Below are 11,614 nucleotides of genomic sequence, written 5' to 3' on the forward strand. Positions count from 1 at the left end.
ACAAGCCCAGGTTCCCTCCTGCCCTGTCCCATGATCCCCCACCCACCAGACGCTCGCAACCCCATCTGTTTCTGAAATGTGCTGCCCGGGCTCCGGCCTGTGAGCGAGCCCCAGACTCCGACCCAGGCCTCTGAGAACTGGATTCTAGCCCCAGGCCGCGGGGGCTCGGTCCTCTGCCGTGCCTCAGCCTGGCACAGGGATGGCCACGGGAGGACAGAAGCTGCCCGGGCTTTTAGCCCCTGCCCTGGGAAGGCAGGAGTTAGAGGTAGAGCGCTGACCTCTCTCTACCTCCGAGCTGCACCACCGGCCCCGTTTTATTTCTTTATTTGGAAACAGGGTCCTGCTAAGTTGCCAAGAGCCTCGTGAAGCTGATGCAGCCGGCTTCAAACCTGCGACCCTCCTGCCTCGGCCTCCCCAGTACTGGGATGACAAGCGTGCGCCACTGTGCCCAGCTCTCTTTGGTGTGATGTCTCCGGACGCCATGCTCCGCGCACACCCTTCCTATCCAGTTCCACACGTAAGTTCTCGGATCCATGAAGCATATATATATATATTTTTTTTTTTGGTGGTGGTACTGGGGTTCCTGGAAGCCCTTCTACTTCTGGGCTACACTCCCAGACCTATTTTTACATTTTTATTTAGAAACAGGGTCTCCTAAGCCAGCGCGCGTGGCTGGCTTCGAACCCGCGCGATCCTCCTGTCTCCGCCTCCCGAGCGCGGGGATGACAAGCGTGCGCCACCGCGCCCGGCAACCATGAAGCATTTTTAAGCTCCTGGTGGAGAGGCTGCGGTCCATGCTACACCCAACACAACGGGAGACAGAGGGTGAGTCCCCGGGAGGGCTCGTCACCGAGCAGAAGCAGCGTCCCCCGTGAGGCCGACTTGCCAGCCACCGCCACTCTTTTAACGGTGACAGATTTGTTTTGTGGCTGGAGACTATGTCTACCAGCACAGAAAACCCATGATTTTCCCCCAACCAAGAAAAATATCACCTGTACCCTATTCCATCCTCAGGGTGAGAACTCGGGGTCCCCTGGTGACTCAGAACCATCTGCGCCATTTTGGCTGATGAGGGCCCTTTGCAGAGACCCACCAATCCCCTCTATGTCAGGACACAGTTGACTTGTGTCCAGCCTCAGACACCACAGCAGACAGGCTGGCTCCAGGGCCTTTAAAAGGTCAAGAGTCAGCCGGGCGCGGTGGCGCACGCTTGTAATCCCAGTATTCGGGAGGCTGATACAGGAGGATCACGGTTCGAGGCCAGCCTCAGCTAATTAGTGAGGCCCTTTGCAACTCAGTAAGACCCTGATTCAAAATAAAGAATAAAATAAAAAAGGGCTGGGGGTGTAGCTCGGAGATAGAATGCCCCTGGGTTTCATCCCAAGTACCACAAAAATAAATAAATAAATAAATAAATAAATAAATAAATAAATAAGTCAAGAATGGAGGACCCAGGCAGGCAGACCAGCTGGGACTCTGGTCACCCAGGCATTGGGGAGCCAGGGCAGAGACAGCAACACCACGCTTTGTCCTAGAGAAGGCTGGACGCAGTCGTCCCGGGCCAGCCTCGCCCAGGGAAACTCCTCCGAGTCTCCAGCCCCAGGTGGCCAGAGACCTCTGGGTTCCCGCCCCCATCAGAACCTGCCTGAGTCACTCTGAGCTTCGGAAAACTTTCCCAGCAAAACTACTGCCTGGGGACAGAGGCAATAAAACAGAAGGGAATTTTGCCCTAGGCCTGAGACCCAGCGCACCCTCCAGAATAATTCTTCCCCACCTAAGTCGGATTGAACCGAAACATAATAAGTAGAGACTTTCCAACCCGTTTTTGCACACCGGACACCACAGGTGGTAATCTACATGTATCTTGTCCTGTAACAGGACAACGCTGACAGGTATCCACCGTAATCCCTGGGAAGCCACTCAGAGAGGTTAAATAGCTTACTCGAAGCCGTCGCATAGTGGCACATGCCTGTCATCCCAGTACCCGGGAGGCTGAGACAGGAGGATCGCCGGTTCAAGGCCAGCCTTAGCAACTTACTGAGACCCTCAGCAACTTAGTGAGACCCTGTTTCTAAATAAATAAATAATAAATAGATAAATAAATAGGGCTAGGGGCATAGCTCAGAGGTAGAACGTCCCTGCATTCAATCCCCAGTACAAAAATAAAAAAATAATCGATAGGCAAAGTTATCCATTGTGCAGTGGCTGAGCTGGAATCTCATCCCAGGTCTCTCTGCGTCGGGAGATGGGGGGAAGGGAGAGGGATCTGGAAATCCTAAAGGTGTGGAGACAGAGGTGGGTGCAGCCCAGGTTGCAGGGACAGGGCCTGGGGTTTGCGGTTTGTTTTTCTCGGCACCTGCAGGAGACAGGGTGCCCCGACAGGCCCAACTGGTCAGACTGGGGGCCAGCCCACGGTGGAAGGTGAGTCACCGTGTTTTATAGCCGGTCAAAAATGCAGAGAGAGAAGCTGGTTCCCTCGTACATAGAAGAAACGATCCTTGGTTTATAGAGGTCAAAACAGAGAGCCAGGTTGGAAGTTATCACCTAGATACGGCCTATGCTTCCTGGGCCCCCTTCTCAACAAACACAGGAGCGGCAGACGGCGCGTTAACAAGCCTTGGGCCGCAGCAAGCGTAGTCTGGGGTATTTTATGTACATCCCCGTGTTCACCCTGCTCAAAAGCCTCACGGGTGCGTTCTAAGGCTCGGAGTGGCTGCTCGGTCGCCTTTAAAATGGCAGGGGCAGCCGGACGCGGTGGCGCGCGCTTGTCATCCCAGCACTCGGGAGGCTGAGACAGGAGGATCGCGGTTTGCGGACAGCCTCGGCTACTTAGTGAGGCCCCTTGCAACTCAGTGAGACCCTGTTTCAAAATATAGAATAAAAAATAGGGCTGGGGGTGTAGCTCGGTGGTAGAATGCCCCTGGGTTCCATCCCCGGTACCACAAAAATAAATAAATAAATAAATAAATAAATAAATAAATAAATAAATAAACAGCAGGGGTAAGATCTTAAAGCTTAGCCCACCCGGCTCGGGAATCAGCATTCACCCCTCACTCCTGGGCTGGGCTTCCTCCAGACAGCGGCATTCTTCCAAAAAACCTGGGCTAAGCACCCACAGTGTCCTGGGTTAGCAAGACGGTGCCTGTCCTCGCGGCCAGGCAGCTGACCAACAGACAGACGCGCGCCTGGACGCATCGGTGCCCTGGAAACACGCGGTCTCGGGGAGGAGGAAGCGCCCGGCGGCCCCAGTGAATTAAAAGACCAGGACGGAGCTTCTCAGGAGAGGCGCGGTGAGCTGCGCTTTGAGGGGCCAGGATGCAGGGTTTGCCAGATAAAGAAGAGTACCCCCAAAATCGCAGCCCAGGGAGCAGCAAACCTCCAGGAAAGGGCTGGCGAGTTTGACGTGTCTCTGCAGAGTAAGACTTTTCTTTTTTTTTTTTTTTTTTTTGTCCTGGAAATTGAACCCAGGGGCATTCTGCCTCCAAGCTACACCCCTCAGCCCTTTTCGATTCTTGTTTTGAAACAGGGTCTCACCAGGTGGCTGAGAGTCTTGCTACACTGCTGAGGCTGGCCTCAAACCTGCGGTCCTCCTGTCCCAGCCTCTGAGGACTAGGATAACAGGTGCCACTGGGCCTGGAGGGGAGAAAGATACATTGTGATTGGATGAAGTACAAAGTAAGAAATGGGAATAGGTGACCCTGGGGAGAAACCCTTCCTCCAGCAGGTAAGTGGGATTTAAAAAATCATCTATTGCCAAGCTTGGTGGCATACACCTCTCATCCCTGTATTTGGGAGGCTGAGACAGGAGGATCCAGGTGGAGGCTAGCCACAGCAACTTAGACCCTCAGCAGCCCAGCAAGACCCTACTTCAAAATAAAAAATAAAAATAGGGCTGGGTGTAGCTCCGAGGTAAAATGCCTCTGGGTCCAACCTCCAGGACCCAAAATAAGTCAAGTTATAACTATCACGAACTTCTGGTCCAAAAGAAAAAGAAACAATTATGACAACCAACAATATTAATGCATCTCAAAAACATAGTATGTTGAGTGAAAGAAAGCAGGCAGCAAAGAATAAATACTACAGGATCCCATTTAAGTTAATTTCTAGCCAGGCATAATGGCGCACGCTTGTAATCCCAGCATTTGGGAGGCTGAGACCGGAGGATCGCGGTCCGTGGACAGCCTCAGCTACTTAGCGAGGCCCTTCGCAACTCAATGAGACTAAAAATTAGGGATGAGGGTGGAGCTTGGAGCTAAAATGCCGCTGGGTTCAATCTCCAGTAACACAAAACATAAAATAAAATAATAATAAATTAAATTCTAGCGTATTGCTGCACAGTAGTTACCATGGACTTAGTGCATTAAAACAGTGCACATTTATTATCTCGCCAGTTTCTGTGTGTGTGTGTGTGTGTGTGTGTGTGTGTGTGTGTGTGTGTGTGTTGACAGGTTGGGTCCCTCCCCACAGAGGCAGGACCTTAGAAAAGGAGGAGACTCTGCTGGGCGATATCGCGAAGGGGGCGGAGTCCCTATGCGTAGCCCCACCCACAAGACGTAAACCTTGAAAGGAAGGGCACTTCCTTTCCAGCAATGGAGGATCTCAGAGGTCTCCTGTAGCGGTCCAGCCCCTATCCTGAGAGAAGACCACATTAAAATTCTTTTTGGCGTACCTGGTCTATCTCACCTTTTTACTGCACCAAAAACCTAACATCTGGTGCAAAAACCCTGGACGATTACTTTATTTTATTTTAATGTAATTAAAAAAAATTTTTTTTAAATTTCTTGCCGCCACTATTGCGGTGTGCTCTAGGCAGGCTTGGCAGAAACCTTTGCCTGGATCAGCCAGGGTGCTTGATCCACTGGGACACCTCCCACCTGCCCGCCGCTCCAGAACTGCTGCTGCCACCGCCCCCTGCCTGCCCAGACTGGTAGCCATTTTCCCAGCCCGAGCTCTGCTGAGACCCGGTGGCCATTTTCCCAGCCCCGGCCCCACGTTCTCCAGGAGAGCTGGCGACCATCTTCCCGGCCCTGAGATCTCCATAGAGCCGGCGGTCATCTTCCCAGCCCCGCGCTCTCTTCCGGAGGGCCAGCAGCCATCTTTCTGGCCCTGGGCTCTGCTGAGATCCAGGAGTTGCTTCCCACGACACACCAGACATATCCAGCCCATGCTCAGAGCCAGTGGCCATCTCACCGCCCTGCCAAGCCCCGAAGGCCATCTTAAACCTCATCCAGCCCTGATTCCACCCAACAGCTCCACAGCATGCCCTCCTGGCTCTGCAGCCTCTCAGCGCTTCGGTTTCAGTCAGCACTGGCTGATAACATTGCACTGGTAAGCTTCCCCTTCCTTGGACAAGCAGGTTCCGGCTTTTAGCCTCTTCAGGACTTGGGCTCACGGCTGTTAAATAAACCCAAATATTTGGTGACCAAGTTCTCCGAGGGTAGCCAGGCTGCCCTACGGTTGTGTAAAGGGAACGGAGATGTCCTTCTCTAACACAACCACGCTGTTTCTGGACGTTAGGCAGGTTCTTGGGACACCAAATTCCTGTTTTCATCCTCACCCACTGACCAGTCATGGGGGAAGCCAGTCATCTAAAATAGACTCCCAATCCACACTAGGCCGTGTTCTGGTTAATCTCCAGACTCTAGGTTTATTCGGGGAACTGTGCCCCGAGCGGCTCATATTTTTCTGCACAAAAGTCTGGTCCACTTATGAGTTGGATAATGGTTCTCGGTGGCCTGAGATGGGTACATTAGATCTTAAAATGTTGAATGATCTCAGTAACTTTTGCAAACAGGCAGGTAAATGGTCGGAGGTTCTGTACGCACAGGCTTTTCTGTGTATGCATTCCTGGCTTTCCCTTTCCACCCGTCCTGACTCTACTGCTCGAGTCATGCTGGCTGGGGATTCCTGCCAGCCACAGCTGCCATCTTGGTCACCAAGTGGCAACTCACAGGTGCCACGTGGTGGCCTTTCTGGGTCACAGGCCTGCTATTCTGCTAACTCAAGGTCCCCATTCTGTGATGACACGTGGATGCTGGAGTCTGACCTGGCTGAGTTGCAGGCCCCATTTCCTGACGACCCTGACCCACAAGACCTCTCCTTACCACCTCAGTCGTCATCTTATTCTGGGGCAGCCTCCCATTCTAACTCACTCCTTTCTCCCCCTCTTTTCTCCCATAAGGGACCAACCCTTACCTCCCCCTTGCCTACCCCCATAGGTCACCCTACCTGTTCCAGAGACCCCCCACCTTCTCTCTTGACCCCGCTTCATGAGGTGGCTGGTGCAGAAGGTGTGGTCCGGGTCCATGTTCCTTTTTCCCTTCCTGATCTTGCTCAACTTCATAAGAGACTGGGTCCTTTTTCTGACAATTCCTCTGGTTTTATTATGGAATTCCAACATATTGTACAAGCATATGCTTTAACCTGGTGGGATCTTCATGTCATTTTAACCTCCTCTTTAACTGCAGATGAACGAGATCGTATTCTTAAGGCTGCCAGGGAATGGGCCGATCAGGCTCACCTGACCAATCCACAGCTCCCTACCGGAACAGCTGTAGTTCCTTCTGAGGATCCTCACTGGGATTATAATGATTATAATGGCAGGGGTGAGGGAATAAAAAAGAAAAATCACATGATACCATGCCTTCAAGCTGAGCCCATGGTAACTCTCCAGGTAGCAGGTGAGCCAATCTCCGTCTTGATCGATACAGCAGCTACCTACTCTGTCCTCCCTTCCTTCTCAGGACCTAGTTTCCCTTCCCAAATTGAGGTTCAGGGGATTGACGGCATGCTCTCTTGCCCACGTACTACAGGCCCCCTTTTATGCCATTTAGAGACCCTTATGGTTAACCATCCATTCCTGATTATCCCTTCATGTTCTACCCCCCCCCCCTTTTGGTAGAGACTTTTTAACCAAAATTGGGGCTGAACTCTCATTTAATTTCCCCATGGCTTCTGTTTCCTCTAATATAATTTTAATGGCTGCAGCTACAGTTGAGGACCGGGAAGCCAAACCTCCCCTTCCAATAGATTTGGTTGACCCTATAGTATGGGATACCAGCACCCCAGTTGTGGCAACCCATTATACCCCAGTCCGGATTATCCTATGTGAACCCACTATTTTCCCTGCCCTCTCCCATTTTCCCATATCCCTCCTTCACCAACTTGGGCTTAAACCCATTATTTCTCGTCTCCAGGCCCAGGGACTGCTTATCTCTACTAATCCCCCTTATAACACCCCCATTCTCTCAGTTAAAAAGCCTAATGGGACCTATAATGATGCGGTGATCCCAATCCACCCAGTTGTCCCTAATCCCTATACCCTCTTATCTCAGATTCCTCCCAATACCACCCACATTTCAGTCCTCGACTTAAAGGACGTGTTTTATACAATTTCTCTGCATTTTGAGTCGTACCCTCTTTTTGTCTTCACTTGGGAGGACCTTGATGCCCAGGTTGCTCAACAACTAGCCTGGACCGTCCTCCCCTGGGTTTTCAAGATAACCCACACCTCTTTGGACAGGCTCTAGCACAGGACCTCCTCCAGTGCCCCTTGGAGCCTAGTTCTCTGTTACAATATGTAGATGACCTTTTATTTTTTAGTCCCTCCCTAGAAGTGTCCAAATGGCTCACTGCCCATCTCCTTAATTTTCTTGGAAGCAGGGGTTACAGGGTGGCCCCACATAAAGCCCAGTTATCAGTGCCTGAGGTGTGGTATCTAGGCCTACATCTCACCTCAAACACCTGAGGACTAACTGTTGACCAGGTCAAGGCCTTACAAGACTTGCAGCTGCCCACCTCAGCTGACCAGATCCAAGAGCTGCGAGTATCGTGGCCTGAACTCCTGCCACTAGCTCTGGCAGGGCTGGATGAGGTCTAAGATGGCCACCGGGGCTCGGCTTGGTGGTGAGACGGCCGCTGGCTCTGAGCGTGTGTCGGGCGTGTCGGGGGAAGCTGGTTGCCTGCTCTTAGGCAGAGCGCAGGGCTGGAGAAGATGGCCGCCGCCTCTACCAGAGAGCACGGGGCTGGGTCTGGGAAGTTGCCCGCCGACTCTCAGCAGAGTTCGGGGCCGGGAAGATGGCCACTGGCTCTATCAGAGAGTGTGGGGCTGGGGAAGATGGCTGCCGGTTTTCCCAGAGAATGCGGGACTGGGAAGATGGCCTCCGGCTCTCCAGAAGAGAGCAGGGCTGGGGCTGGGGAGATGGCCGCCGGCTCTCAGCAGAGCTTGGGGCTGGGAAGATGGCCTCCAGCTCTCAGGAAGAGAGCGCGGGGCTGGGAAGATAGCCGAAGAGCACGGGGATGGGGAAGGTGTCTTACGGTCTCGGGTCTGGGTAGGCAGGGGGCAGCAGCGGCGGCAGTCCTGGAGCAGCGGGCGGGGTGGGAGCGGTTCCAGCGGATCGAGCACCCCGGCGGATCCAGGCAGTGGTTTCTGTCAAGCCCACCCAGAGTATACCACGGTAGTGGTGGCAGAAAAAAATTTTTTAATTAAATTAAATTAAATTAAAATAAAGTAACTGTCCCGGGTTTCGGCACCAGATGTTAGTTTTTGGTGCAGTAAAAGGTTAGAGAGACCAAGTGCGCCAAAAATAATTTTAATGCGGTCTTCTCTCGAGAATAGGGGCTGGACCGCTCCTGGAGACCTCCAAGCTCCTTCCCTGCTGGAAAGGAAGTGCCCTTCCTTTTAAGGTTTACGTCTTGTGGGTGGGGCTACGCATAGGAAAGCCGCCCCTCTCACGACATCACCTGCCTTGCGATATCGGCCCAGCAGAGTCTCCTCCTTTTCTAAGGTCCCGCCCCTGCGGGGAGGGACCCAACTGTCAGCCATGAACCGCGATCCTCCTGTCTCAGCCTCCTGAGTGCTGGGATAACAAGTGTGCACTACCGCCCAGCTTGGGCTTGTCCTTGCTGTTTTCCTGTTTGATTCACTAATGTAACCCCTTTAAGCACAACAACAGCTAGCATGCTATACACACTCGCCATGATTTTGTGTGATAAAACATCAAAGCAGCCGGGCGCGGTGGCACACACATAATTCCCGCGTTTAGGAGGCGGAGACAGGAGGATCACGCAGGTTGGAAGCCAGCCTCGCTGGTTTAAGAGACCCTGTTTCCAAATAAAAATATAAAATAGGTCTGGGAGTGTAGCACAGAGGTAGAAGGGTTTCTAGGAACCCCAGTACCACAACAACAACAACAACAAAAAAAAATCAAAGCAACTGCCCCCAAACTCAAGAGGTGCCTGGTTCAAAACAGAGCTGAATGGCTGACTCTCTCCCAAAGGGAAGCCACGTGGGGAGCTGCGTTAGTTAGCTTTGCACTGCGCTTACCAAAACAGCTCCTGCGGATGGCTTAGGGGAGGAAAGGCCGGCTGGCTCACAGTCACGGAGCTTTCGTTCCTGCTTGGCCCAAGGCAGAAACCTCATGGTGGCTGGGACGGTGGTCTGGTCGGTGCAGCCAGGGACAGATATAAGGTCACGGCCCGGGGACCGTCCTCCATCTCCAGTGCTCCGGCCTACAGTTACCACCCAGCAAGTCCATCTGCGTGATTAATCCGTCCACGCATGCATCTGCTGAGGAGATTACAGCCCGGGTTCGATCATTTAGCCCCTGAACATTTTCACACTGCCAACTCATAAGCTTTTTTGGGGGTAGGAGGTGGCATTCCATGGACATTTCTGAACAGACTGAGTCAGGAAAATGAAAAATCTAGGTTTCCAGTGTATTTGGTTGCACTAAAAATCTGTCCTTGACAGATGGCCCCGGGAGCCTGAGTAGCTGGGCAATATGAGCTCATGGGTGAGGTTTTTCTATTTTGTGTGTGTGTGTGTGTGTGTGTGTGTGTGTGTGTGTGTGTGGCACTGGGGATTGAAGCTGGGGGAATTCTACATCTGAGCTCCACCTCCAGCCAGATTTTGTATTCTTTTTCTTGAAACAGGGTCTCACTGAGTTGCAGAGAGCCTCACAAATTGCTGAGGCTGGCCTCGAACCTGTGATCCTCCTGTCTCAGACTCCCAAGTACTGGGATTACAAGCATGTGCCACCACGCCCAGTGATGAGGCTTTATTAATGCTCTGTTTTGCTTATGCTGTTTTGCTTTGCTTATACCTGGGAACATTTTACCCACCTCTGGATCCCTCCACACTGTGTGTGTGTGTGTGTGTGTGTGTGTGTGTGTGTGTGTGTGTGTGTGCTTTGCTAGGAATTAAACCCCGGGACAGACATTCTACCTCCAAACTCCATCACCAGCCCAATTTTTTTTTTTTTTTTTTTGCAGTATTGGGGATGGAACCCAGGGGGCATTCTACCTCTGAGCCACACCCCCAGCCCTATTTATTTTTTTCTATCTTGAAACAGGGCCTCACTGAGTTGCAAAGGGCCTCAGTAAGTTGCTGAGGCTGGCCTTGAACCTGAGATCTTCCTGTCTCAGTGTCCCAAGTACTGGGTTACAGGCGTGTGCCACCATGCCCGGCCTGAGACCCTATTTCAAAGTAAAAAAAAATAAATAAGACTAGGGATGTGGTTCAGAGGTAGAATGCCTCTGAGTTCAGTCTCCAGGACCACACACAAAAAAGAGGCGGGCCATGACATACATACATATATATATGTATCACTGACCCTCAAATAGTTCCCCCCAAATTATATACACATATATGAGAAAAGGAGAAATTATATTCCAAGTGAAGTGAGACTAAGTAAAAGACAGGGGGGTCATCTCTGTACTATTCTTATTCTTGAAAAGTTCTTTTTTTAATTTCCAAATTAAAAGTTTTTTTAAAAAAAATCATTAAACTGCATACAGAGCTGCACTGTATTATGGGTTTTCAGATCATAGTCACATCAAAAAGCAATCTGGAGAAGGAGCCTTCACAAGAGAAGAGCTGATACGACTGGAGAGGAGGCAGAGGCATGATCCCTGACAACTCCCACCCAGAAAGCGGGACTAGCCAAGATGGCACCGCTCGGTCAACCCGGACGTGGCCTCCGAATCCTTCTCAACGCAACTTTCTATGTGATACGGCCTGTGCCTCGGTGAGAGAGCCATGGGCGGGGCCCCTTCCGAGACTTTTCTGTTCCAGTTGGGGACTCTCTGGGATCTGTCTCTTCACCAGCATTATTGCTGCTGTAATCCCAAACGACTGACCACGCAACTTAGGGAAGGAAGATTTATTTGCTCCGTTTTGGGAGATTTGGGGTTCAGTGATGTGAGGCTGGGGTCCACGGATCTCAGGGCGTGGCGGAGGGGAGCAGAGAGAGGGCGAGATGGAGGACTCTGCTCTCACATCGTGGAGGCCAGAAGCCAGAGAGGGCGAGACCGCCCCGAAGGCCACAGCCCCAGGACCCAGCTTCTCCAGCCGCCACCCAGTCAATCCACTTCAAGAATCCACTGATGGAATCACAGCCCTCGTGACCTAATCACATCAACTGGGAATATTATTATTCCTTCTCTAACCATAAGAAGATTCAAACCCTTTCTATTTATTTATTTATTTATTTATTTATTTATTTATTTATTTATTTTGCAGTACTGGGAACCCAGGGACATTCTACCTTCGAGTTACACCCCCAGCCTTATTTTTTTTTTCTTATTTATTTTGAAACGGGGTCTTACTGAGTTC

This window comes from Muscardinus avellanarius, assembly GCF_963383645.1.
Source record: "Muscardinus avellanarius genome assembly, chromosome: 21".
NCBI lineage: Eukaryota > Metazoa > Chordata > Mammalia > Rodentia > Gliridae > Muscardinus > Muscardinus avellanarius.